The 12,656-nt window shown below is 41.4% G+C and overlaps 1 protein-coding gene and 1 pseudogene across 3 annotated transcripts in view; one reads left to right on the top strand and one right to left on the bottom strand.

Moving 5' to 3' along the window:
- On the bottom strand, positions 1 to 101 carry LOC114222631 (U6 spliceosomal RNA; annotated as a pseudogene).
- A 1,900-nt stretch (positions 102 to 2,001) lies between these two features.
- The window catches only part of ERC1 (ELKS/RAB6-interacting/CAST family member 1), a 563,373-nt gene continuing 552,718 nt past the window's right edge, over positions 2,002 to 12,656 (top strand). For 2 of the 3 annotated variants that reach the window (XM_088025859.1, XM_028121160.2), the window contains exon 1: positions 2,096 to 2,225. The gene's annotated coding sequence lies outside the window, so the exon portion shown is untranslated. Of the gene's footprint in view, positions 2,064 to 2,095; positions 2,226 to 12,656 lie in introns of those variants that run through there. The other variant, XM_088025858.1, reaches the window with a different exon arrangement.

Genomic DNA, 12,656 nt, shown 5'->3' with positions numbered 1-12,656 from the left:
AAAATTATGGAATGCTTCATTAATTGGTGTGTCATCCTTGCACAGGAGCTATGCTGATCTTCTATCATTCCAATTTTAGTATATGTGCTTAGTATATGTGCTGCCCAAGGGTGCACTCAACCGGTTTTAATAAAAAAATACTAAACGTAAGTTAAAAAAACAAACAAAAACATCTGGGGCAGAGTAGGAAATAAGAAAAAACGACCAGTGTTAGGGCAAAAAACCAAAAAACAACCCTCCCCCCAAACACACACAAAAAACCAAACTATCACAATTCTCAGTCTGTGATATTGATAGTACCCTCTGTATGTATAACTTACTGCTTAACATAGTAACTCTCCAGATCCACACATTTTAGCGACATAGCGGATCTCAGACATGGAGCTCACACTCCATTTTACAGTTAAGAAAAGTAAAACCCAGAAATAAAGTGATTTCCCCAAGGTCATTCAAGTAGAGAGTAGCAGAATGGAAACTAGGATATGACTCCCACTTTTTTTTTTTTACCTCCCCACACTGCTGGGGAGTAACAGGATGAGCAGATCAGCAGTTAGATGAAAAAGATCTTGAAAAACAGTCGAAAAAGGATGGCTTTTTTTGGGGTAAAAAGCCAGATGTCTAAAAAAATGAAGTATTTTAGGATGCTTATTTGGCAGCTATACTATCTTCTTTGGCAGCACAGTCTAACAATTGGTAGGCATATGTTGAATGTACTGAAGGGGGCGACTGTACAGCAGGACCGGGAACTGCAATAATCCAAGTGCGTGGTCTGGGAAGTAACAGAGTCTGGGCAGGATGTGACAGTAGAATTTGGTGAATGAATGAATGAATGCGAATACTGAGGAGAGATGGGAAAATGTTAGTGGGATTATGAAGGAGTGTAAATTGGTTAATTGTAGTGGAGAATAAGTAGGGGTAAAATGATGACGACCCCTTTTAAGGGCATTTTAAATGATTCGATTCAACCTAAAACACTGGGGCAAATATTCATATCACTCCTACTTTCTTGGTTAGGGATAGTTTACCTACATTTGTAAATTAATGGATGCAGCAGCCCTCTTTGCATGACTCCGACGAAAGAAAAACCGACTGCAACTCAGTACAAGAAAATTGAATTTCCTGAAATAAGGTACCATTTGCCTAATAGACTAGCCTAGCTGTTCTGAGGACCAAATACGACAGCGTAGCACCGCATCCGGCACATCGCGGGAGCTGACTGTGCACTTTAAATTCCGCCCACGCGCTCCTCTCCCGCCGAGCTCCTACAGAAAATCCACGTACACTGGCGTGGGTCTTCTGCGACGCCCAAGTTCTTTCCCTAAGGTCGAGTGGACAGCCCCGCGGCCACATTCGCAAAAGCTAAGGGTGGGGGAAAAATCCAATTTCCCTCGGACAAAGGGTTCCCACTGCGGCCTTGGAAGCGCAGCCCGGAATGTATGCCGATTCTAGACCTACTCTAGACAGCGGTGGCGGTGCTGGGGCTTGTGTAACGGGTCCCGCCAAAGAGGGGGTGGGGCTACTCTAAGGTTTGGGAAAGCGACAATTCCGCTCTTCGGGCCTGGCCGGTCCACTTCCTACGGCAAGCAGAAGGAGACAAACGCCGCCTTGCCTCGCTCCCACCTACCGCCTCTTCCCGGAGCGGACTCCGGCTCTCCCTTCCCGTGGCCGCAGGGGCCGCGCGTGGGGGTTGTGGACACCCCGCGCCCGTTGCTCTGCTTGGGCGCGCAATCGCTGCGGGAACCTTGAGTCACCCCACTCCCAGTCCCTGACCCGCCTTCCTCTGGAAGGCGCCGGAGGCCTGCGGGCTGCCAAGTCGCATTCTCAGGAGGGTGCGGGAAGGCTAGGTGGCCTGGCCGGGAGTAGGCGGAGCTCGCGGTGTCTCGCGGCCCCGGCGGGGGTGGGGCTAGGTGTCTCGCGCAGGGGGCGGGGCGCAGTGACGTCGGCGGGCGTTAGGGCAGTACTGTGGCTGTGGTGGCGGCGGCGGCGGTGGCGGCGGTAGTGGCGGCGGCGGTGGCGGCGGCGTCCGGGCGGCAGCAACAGCAACAGCAGCAGCCCTGAGGAGGGTGAGACGGCCGCCGTGGCGGCAGCTCGGAAGTCGGGCGGGACCGAGAGCTTCCCGCCTGCCGCTGGCGCTGAGGCTTTTTTTGCCTTTTCTTAGCTTGCTTCTTCCTCACGGCCCTGGCTAGGGCTGGGCAGCGCGCCCCCGGGGAGGGGCGGAGCTGTAGGTGAGGCTTCAGGACCCCCCCTCCCCCTCCTCTCCCCACCGGGGGGATGGGAAAGTCCGGGGAGGGGCGGACCCCACCCCACCCCACCCCACCCCACCCCACCCCAGCCCCCCGCGGGCTCCACCCCACCGAGCTCCAGGATTGGGCGGGAGCTGAGGCGGTAGATGTGGGGAGCCCGAGATGGGAGATGGGAGATAGGGGTTCTGGGCGCTTGGTGAGCGGAGGGTTTGAGGCGTGATGTTGCGGGCGAGGTAGTGGCGAGATGGAGAAATTGGGGAGCTATGAGGAGGTTGGGGTGCGGTCAGGGTGGGTCTGTGTGTTTAGGCGACCGATGTAAAATGTTGAAAGATGATTTTTTTTTTCTTCTGTGAAATGGTAAGATAGATGAAGGGTGTATTTCAAAAGGAAGATGAGCTGTAGATGTTGCCTTTGAGGCAGTCGGAGAAGCTGTTGCACTAGGTCTCACATTTCTACTTCGGGGTTTGGTTATTATTTTTCCTCCTCGCGGGGTGAGTCGGGAGGGAAGAAAATCCCTCTGCTTTTGGCGCAGGTGGGTACATTGTGAGGGTGGCTGGGTTTAAAGTTTTACACCCTTCAGGAAGAGTGAGATCTTCGATTAAGACAACTTCATTTTGGCAGCAGCATAAGGGAATAGGTCCCATTACATCTAGTTCCCTAAAGGTGTTATCTTCCAGTCTTTTTTGTGTGCCTAAAAGATCTCTTTATACCATCTGACTTATAATCTTTATTCTGTTGTCAGAAGGCCTGAAAATCAGGTAGTTGCTTCGGAAGACACGTTTCTGAGTAATAGTTGCAGGTGGTTGTGGTTGACTGCTTTGGATGGATAATTTGAACAGTTCTCTTGGAGCTAATTATATGAAAAATGCTTAAATGTTTTAAAGCACAGCTGTCTTTTACAGCTCGTTTTTCAACAGACCTTGACATTTAGACATTTTGTGTTCAACACAGTTATTGGGGATTATTTTTATTTCTCAATTGCAGATGTTATTAGACACTCTAAAAATGAAGTGGAATAATGTTTTTTTCGGTAGGTCCCTCAGTTTCTGAGAAATGTTCTTGGAGTCAAGTGCTTTTAAAATGCTCTTTAATAACATTTTGGGGGCATGTATCTCACTTCATAGGGAGATAATGTTACTAAGAGTAAACAGTGTTCAGTGTTCTTCACATCAGTGTTTCACAACTTTATACATTAAATCAATCTATTCTCGATTCCTGCTCCCTATTAGATTACTGTCAGTATTCACTGACCTTACCTATCAGTTAGTGTCATTTAAGCTGTTTCTTGCTCAGAAAACAGGTCCTGTGATGGACATGTATTATGTAATGGATGGAAGTAGGCATGACTCTCAATAATTCATTTGTGGAGGAAGAGAAACCGTCATGAAATGGAATTTAAGCAGTGACTTTCCCAAGGCTTACTCAATTTATTTGGGAACATAGCCAGAGAAATGCTTTCCTGTAACCCAAGAGAGAAATATACAGATGTGAGTGTCAGTAGTTGCAGATCATTGCCTTTTCTAACATGCCTAATTAATGAGCAGACTGTTATCTTCTAGAAAATACTTACAGGCAACAGATGATACAATAGCTATAGAGAAAGGGTGTGTCCAATTTGTAATTCTAAAAGATTCAATTAAATGTATTCAAATAGATCAAATTAGTAGTTGGTAAATGAATACTTTTGATTTGGATTAGTTACTTCGAAGGAAAAATTAAAATCATATATCTAGTTTTGGCTTTTAAATTATACATTGATTTAATTCGGTATGAATGAGTATAAATGTGAACTAAGATATCAGGTGAAACTTTGTATGTATATTGCTAAAATTACATTTGCATGGCTGACAGTGGCATTCTTTGTGGGAATGAAATCGTGGGGTTGGGGGGAAAGTATAAGGTAGAAGTGGTCTGTTTCTCTTTAGAATTTCTTTTTTTTTTTTTAAAGATTTTATTTATTTATTTGAGAGAGAATGAGAGAGAGAGAGCACGAGAGGGAAGAGGGTCAGAGGGAGAAGCAGACTCTCCGCTGAGCAGGGAGCCCGATACGGGACTCGATCCCGGGACTCCAGGATCATGACCTGAGCCGAAGGCAGTCGCTTAACCAACTGAGCCATCCAGGCGCCCTCTCTTTAGAATTTCTTATGCCTAGAAAAAAATACTACATTTTATTTTTCAAGAAATGTCACTTGCTAGTTATTACTGTGTTGTTCTTGTTGAATTTACTGAGCTCTCTCCTCCCACCCCCACCCATTACTAAAGTCAGGTATGTCAGTCTGTTAATTGAACATTAGTACTGGAAGCAAGATAAAAGTGAAGATTCTTATAGCAACAACTGCTCTTCTGCTCTAAGTTTATGCTTTTGAAGTAGTAGAAGAGCTGTTAAATGTGCATTTGATACATACCATATCAAAACATCAATGGAAGAACACCAGGGAATGTAGTATTTTGGTTAACTAAATAATTAGTACATTCATTATCAATTTTCAGATAAATATAATGTAATGAAGTAAACAGCATACAAGTTATATAAAATATTTATTTTTATAGCTCTTCAACATCTGAGCCTTGGGGGCACTGAATCATTCAATGGTTATTTTTTTTATTAACATTCTTAGTTTATTGATCCTCTCATGAAAAATCTGCACAACCACCACAGATAAAGCCACTGCAGCATCTTTACTCCTTCTGTTGTCCAATCTCCAGCTCACTTCTTTTTGCCAGCACCAACGTTGGCTTTTGCAGTCCCCCTGACTTTCTTCATTCTGTTCTTGCATTCCTTTCGCTGTTTTCTTGATGTCTTTTTCTTCTCATGCAGGCCATGTCTTGCAAGTCTGTGTTTGAGTTCATTTTTCTTTGCGTAATCCAAGGAATCAGAAATCATGCCAAAGCCGGTTGTCTTGCCACCACCAAAATGGGTTCTGAATCCAAACACAAATATGACATCTGGTGTGGTCTTGTACATTTTGGCTAGTTTTTCCCGAATTTCTGTCTTAGGTACCGTTGCCTTTCCAGGGTGAAGAACATCAATGACCATCTGTTTCCGCTGAAGTAGTCGGTTAGTCATGAACTTCCTGGTCCGGATAGTTACTGTGTCGTTCATGATGGCGGCGAGGCTTCAAGCAGCCGGGGAGGAAAAGAGCTATTCAATGGTTATTTATTGAGTGTGGTTCTGGGTATTTTTTTAGCGATTGGGGATACAGTAGTGAACAAAACTGACAAAAATCCCTGCCTTCATGGAACTTACCTTCCAGATACCTTTTGGGGAGATGAAGAGAAACGTGGCAAAGGAAATTAATAAAAGGTCATTGGGTTAGGAAAACCAGGAGAGTGTGATGTACTAGCAGTGAAGGAAAGGAAGTTTGAGGAGGAGGGAATGATCAAGTGTGTCATTGTTTAAAGATGTGTCAGAGTGTTGGGTAAGGGATAATTTGCACGATTATAATGTCTAATAAGAGAAATATGAGTAAATGCTTTTTAGTGTGGGATGAAATAGATACAAGAATTTGTCAGTTTTTTACTTCCCTGGATTGATTTTTTAAAAACATATATTTCAGTGGCGCCTGGGTGGCTCAGTTGGTTAAGCGACTGCCTTTGGCTCAGGTCATGATCCCAGGGTCCTGGGATCGAGCCCCGCATCGGGCTCCCTGCTCTGCGGGAAGCCTGCTTCTCCCTCTCCCACTCCCCCTGCTTGTGTTACCTCTCTCGTTGTCTCTCTCTCTCTGTCAAATAAATAAAATTGAACAAACAAAAACATATATTTCAGTTTTTATCCTTTTCAGAACAAAATAGGCAATCTGCGAGTGTATACTATATTAAGGACAGATAATGACATTTTTCTTATTTTGTTATTTTTTAATATACTAATAACTATTATACTCATTTAAAAAATAGGTAATACACATACCAAATCAGAAGGTATGCAAGAGTACATAGGGAAAAGTAAGTCTCCTGTCCCATCATGTTGTTCCTGAAGGCAGTCACTGTTTTCAGGTTCTTGTTTTTCCTAACCAGTAAAATTTTGTGCAATAATATGGTTTAGTTATTTTAAAATTGCATAAATATAACCTATTTTATCTTCTAGGTTTTTTTTTTTTTTTGCAGGCTTAGTATTTGTTTTCCTAATTTAAGTCTAGCTCCCTGCAGGCCTTTTGTTTTTATTTTATAACAGCTTTATCAAGAGATAATTCATATACCAGACAATTCACTCACTTAAAGTGTATAATTCAATTTTTTTGGTGTGTGTATCACCACAATCAATTTTAGAACATTTTCTTCACCCTCAAGAGAAGCCCTGAATCCGTTAGCAGTTACTTTTCTGACCTTTAGTTTTTAAGTTAGGTATTCTTTTGTATATTATGTGGGAAAAAAATGTTGTGAAATACTTGCTTACCAACTAAATGACAATTAAGCCGTTTAGTGTAAAAGCATAGATTTGTGTAAAAGTCAACTTAGATAACATTTTATTTGGTTGAGTACATGCTTGTGAAATGATTTGATTACTTAAGTATCTTTTCATTATTCCTACATTTATCATATATTTATTGAGTACCTTTTGTGTTCTAAGGCCTTGGCTGGGCCAGGTGGAATCCAGGATGAATAATGGACAGGGTCCCTTATTCTTAAGGAGTTTAATTCTAGTGAGAGAAGAGGAAAAATTAATAGGGGTTTGTGGGCGGCTGTGCTTCAGCTCATAGGATGGATTCCTAAACTGGACTGTTGGAAAATCTGAGATGAGATCTTAAGGATAAGTAGGATTTGGCTAAATGAAAAGGATGCAAGTAGAGGGAACAGGGTTTGCAGAGCCCAAAGGCTAGAAAACTGTAGGGCAAATTGAGTGATCTGAAAATAGTTTGGTCTGCTGGAATGTTGAGTGCTAGTGTGAGCTGTTGGTATCACCCCTTCTTTATGTTAAATAGTGTGTTGTCTTAAAAAGGCAAAATCATGGGGCGCCTGGGTGGCTCAATCCTTAAGCGTCTGCCTTTGGCTCAGGTCATGATCCCAGGGTCCTGGGATTGAGCCTCACGTCGGGCTCCTTGCTCAGCTGGGGGCCTGCTTCTCCTTCTCCCACTCCCCACTGCTGGTGTTCCCTCTCTCTCTGTCAAATTAATAAAATCTTAAAAAAAAAAAGAAGGCAAAATCATTATATTTTTAATTTGCTTAAACTCTATGGATTGCTGTCACTTTGTAGCTGTATAACTTTGGGTGAATTACTTTACTGTCTAAAACTCATCCATAATGTTAATTTTCTCATCCATAAAATGGGAAAAATAGTCCTACTTCATATGATTGTTGTGAAGAATAAATGAAATGAAACTCATAAAGCTTTTAATAAAGTGCTTGGAATATAGTAAGTACTCAGTAAAAATCAACACCCTGATGGTGATGATACAGTGTGGTGATGGTGGTAATGATGCCTGATTTGTGGAATTCCTTTAGGATATTGTGGAACCCCGGGGAGTTCTCAGGAGACTGGAAAATGATACCTGTCTTTTTAACATTTTTTCTGGGAGGAATGAAGTGAATACTAAGAACTTTAGGCCGGCACTGTCCAATAGAACTTTCTGTGATGATAGAAGTGTTTTATATACCATTCGATACAGTAGCTACTAGTCTCATGTGCTTACTGAACACTTCAAATGTGGCTAGTATAATTGTTGAGAAATAATTAAAATTGTTAATTTTGTTAAAATTAATTTAAATTGCCACTGTAACTAGTGATTAGTGTATTGGGCAGCACGGCAATATGTTTATAGATTGATGAATCTGATACTAAACTGGCAGTATTTTAGCATACATTATTTAAAAGGTAGTTTTAGAGGGCGCCTGGGGGGCTCAGTTGGTTAAGCATCCAACTCATGATTTCAACTCAGGTCATTATCTTGGGGTCATGGGATGGAGCCCTACATTGGGCTCTGAGCTCAGCTGAGTCACTTGAGATCCCCCACCCCTCTGCACTCTCTCTCAAATAAATAAAATCTTAAAAAAAAATAAAAGGTAGTTTTAGAAGCCTTGTTAAGGGATACAGTGATCACTGGGATATAGCGTGGATTCATGAGGTCACTTCAGATAATAATTTCAGTTTCCTAGAGTTGATATGGTTCCTAAGCTGATAAGGAAATGTAGTAGTTGTAATGTATCTAGACTTAACCTGGATCTTTTCATGCTGTCTTTGTGAAAAATATGAGATATTTTATGAGAACAGGGACTGTCATTTGTTCTCTACTGAGCAAATAGTAGATACTTACTAAATATTTGATGAATGGATGGTAAGACAATTAAGTGAATTCCCAACTGGCTGTGAATGGATATACCCAGAGAATAGAGTTGCTTACTGAGGATGATGGGTTTGAGGAACTAGTATTAGATGACTCATCCATGTATGTATTGAAATAACCCAGGAGCGGTGGTATAAAAGACAGTGGCAGTGTGAACTAGTTGCCAGCATCTCCTCACTGAGTGTGGAGGATGTCCAGGTGGTCATTAGCTGATAGTGAAAAGGCAGAGGTAGAAGACTGTGTTGCTGAAAAGCATGGGAATCAGAGTAACAAAGATTTTACATGGGGGTTCAGGATTTTACATGGTCTGGAGGTGGCATGGGAAGAAAGAAGGGTACCAGTCTCAATTCCCAACATTGGGTGTGGAGTGTGAGAGACTTAATAGCCTCCACTTGAAAGGGCTGCTTGGGAAGAGGGTCATGGGAAAATCAGTTTTCAGTTAAGGCAGAGAGGCAGTGAAAGCTTTCAGAAGAGTTTCTTCATAATGGAACAAAGTTCCTTGAGAGTATTTTTCCACCCTGCTGGCTTCTTATCATCACTTAAACTTTACTTATTTATTATTTATTTATTCATTTATTTGTTTTTATTTATTTTTTATTTTTATTTTTTTAAAGATTTTATTTATTTATTTGACAGAGACAGAGAGAGCAGGAACACAAGCAGGGGGAGTGGGAGAGGGAGAGCAGGCCTCCCGCTGAGGAGGGAGCCTGATGTGGGACTCAATCCCAGGACCCTGGGATCATGACCTGAGCCGAAGGCAGACGCTTAACGACTGAGCCACTCAGGCGCCCCTATTTTTTTTTTTTTAAAGATTTTATTTATGTGACAGAGACACAGTGAGAGAGAGAACACAAGCAGGGGGAGTGGGAGAGGAAGAAGCAGGCTTCCTGGGAGCCTGATGTGGGGCTGGGAGCAGGGAGCCTGATGCGGGGCTCGATCCCAGAACCTGGGATCATGACCTGAGCTGAAGGCAGACGCTTAACGACTGAGCCACCCAGGAGCCCCTATCTTTCTATCTATCTATCTATCTATCTATCTATCTATCTATCTATCTATCTATTTAAAATAGGCTTTACTACTGATTGAGCTAGCCAGGCACTCCTCATCACTTAAACTTTATTTATTTTTAAAACGTATGTCTATAATCTCTGCACCCAACATGGGGCTTGAACTCAGGACCTGGAGATCAAGAGTCCCATGTTCTTTAGACTGAGCCAGCCAGGTGCCCATTATTTAAGCTTTAAAATGTCTCTCATCTTCACAAAAAACTCTTCTCCCAACTTCATACTTTCTCTAAGTTGCTGTCTGCTTTACAGTCACACTTTTTGAAAGACTTGTCTACATTTGTCATATGTCTCCATTTCTTTGCCTGTGATTCTCTTCTCACCCTATTGTTTCTGTCTTCACAATTTCATCTAAACTGTTTTGCTGGGTTACTAATGTATTTAAAGCCAGTGGCTACTTTTCTATCCTCTTATTTAACCTTTTAGCTGTACTAGTTGTCTATTGCTATGCAACAGATTACCCCCAACTTAACTTAAAACAACAAACATTTGTTGTTTCACGGTTTCTGTGGGTCAGGCATCTGGATGTGGTATGTCTGATTCAGGGTCACTCATAAGGCTGCAGTCAAATGTTGACTAAGACTGCAGTCATCCGAAAGCTCCACTGGGGGAGGGTCTGTTTCCAAGCTCAAGCATGGGGCTGTTGGCAGGCCTGAGGTCCTTGTTGGTTGTTTGCTGGAGAAATCAGTCTCCTTGCCATTTGTATCTCTGCATACGAGTACTTGCAACATGGCACCTTGCTTCTAGATTGAGAGCTCTGTGGAGGAGGAGCAGAGATATTAGCCAGTTTTTTGTAACCTATTCTTGGTAGTACCATTCTCTCACTTGCTCTGTTCTGTTCTTTAGAATGGAATCTCTAAGGTCCTACACATGCAAGGGGGTGGGGGGTTCCACAAAAACATAAATACTAGGAGGCAGAGATCATTCAGAGCCATTGTCAAGATTGCCTACCACAGCAGCATTTGATCCAGCTGATTTCTCCTTACTTTGTAAAGCTCATTTCTTTCACTGTATTAGATCATGCTTCTGTATTTCTTCCTGGTTTTTGGGCTTTCTCTCACCTTTGTTGAATCCTTCTCTAGCCATTCATTAAATGTGTGAATTTCTATGAGTGATCTCATCTCCTGTTTCATTTTTTCATCTACATGTTGAGTATTCATTTTTCTGACTTCAGGTTTTACCTCTTTGCTGAGTGTAAGGGTCATTGTTACTCAGTATTTCCATTTCGATGCCCGTTAAACTCAGCATTTCCAAAACTGAATGTATTATTCCTGCTCTTCTCTGGTGTTCCTTAATTAATTAAATGCCACTTCCAGTTGCTCAAGCCAGAGATATGTGTAGTATTCTTGATTTCTCTCATTCCTCCACCTTCCATTTTATTGTTCCTATTGATTTTATAAAAGTCATTGCTCTTCAGTGATGGTGTAAATGTTTTTATGAGGTAGTGCATCCCCTGTCAGATTCCAGGCATTGAATGAATGTTTGCTAGGTGATTTTTAAGTTTCCTTCCCATTTTGAGTTACCCTGTTGGTCACTAGTGAAGATTTTTGATTAGGAGACACATGATCGAGCTGTGCTTTGTAGATGTAGCAACTCTTGAATTCATTAAAAAAAAAACAAACTATTTTTTAGGGCAGTTTTAGGTGCACAGCAAAATTGAGTGGAAGGTACAGAGATTTCCCATAGATCCCCACTCCTGCCCCACACATGCAGAGCTTTCTCCATTATCATCTCCCACCAGAGCGGTACATTTATTACAGTTGAGCCTTGATCTACACATCATTATCACCCAAAGTCCATATGAACTCTTATTTTTAGTGGTTGACCAAGAATGAAACTAAACTTTGTATTCCTTTTGATTTTCTTTATTATGGTGTGCTGTGTGATGCATAGACAATGGTTTTCATCAGACAGTCCTTTGTGTGTATTTATTATTTACATTTTCCCTTATTTTATTGTTTTACTTTTTTGTTTGGAAGACCTTTGTATGGAAATTAGGTAACTGGAAAAAATTGTCTGAACTTCAGTTAAACATCTCTGAAATTGTGAAAATATTTCAAGAAATAAGTTTGGACCTTAAGCATAATTTTATTATAGTAGTATAGTTTATTAAATAAAGGAATTAATTTCTCCTTGAAGCTCTTCTTGAATGTAACACACATAAAGGAGAGTATATAAAACAAATGTATAGCTTAACTTATGAAACAAACACTTGTATAACCAACACCTAGGTTATACATTCCAGAAACTTTCTTTGCCTCTTCCCAGTCACATAAAAGTTACTGTTTTTTTTTTTAAAGATTTTATTTATTTATTTGAGAAAGAGAATGAGATAGCATGAGAGGGGAGAGGCTCAGAGGGAGAAGCAGACTCCCCGCTGAGCAGGGATCCCAATGTGGGGCTCGATCCCAGGACTCCAGGATCATGACCTGAGCCGAAGGCAGTCGCTTAACCGACTGAGCCACCCAGGCGCCCATAAAAGTTACTGTTGTCTTGAGTTTTATGGGAGTCATTTTTTGCTTTTCTTTATGTAAACCTATATTTAGTTTTGTCTGTTTTTCAATTTTATATTCATGGGATCATACTGTATAATTTTATGCTTGGTTGCTTTCACTCAACATTTTGTGAGATTTAGATTTGTTGTCTATAGCTGTAGTTTGTTCATTTTCATTGATAAATATCGTCCATTGTATAAAATACACCACAATTTATCCATATATCAATGATGGATATTTAGGTTGTTTCCAGTTTTGGGTCATTATGAATATGCCACCATGGCCATTCTTGTACAGGTCTTATGGTGCATATATTTCCGATGACTGTAAGAGCCTGGAGTGGAAAGTCTGGGTCATAGAGTATGCGTAAGTGGAATTTTAGTAGATAATTGCCAAACAATATTCCTGTGTAGTTCTACAAACTTATATGCCCCAAAGCAATATTTGAGAATTCCTTTTGTTCTATATCTTTGCCAGTATTTGGTATTGTCAGTGTTACTGATTTCAGCTATCTGGTAGATTTATGGTGATATCTCATGGTTTAATTTGCATTTTACTGATTACTAGTGAAGTTCA

The sequence above is a fragment of the Eumetopias jubatus genome, unplaced genomic scaffold, assembly GCF_037043125.1.
Source record: "Eumetopias jubatus isolate StellerSeaLion01/CBP00866 unplaced genomic scaffold, mEumJub1_p1.0 scaffold_8, whole genome shotgun sequence".
NCBI lineage: Eukaryota > Metazoa > Chordata > Mammalia > Carnivora > Otariidae > Eumetopias > Eumetopias jubatus.
This window is presented reverse-complemented; position numbering and strand designations above follow the sequence as displayed.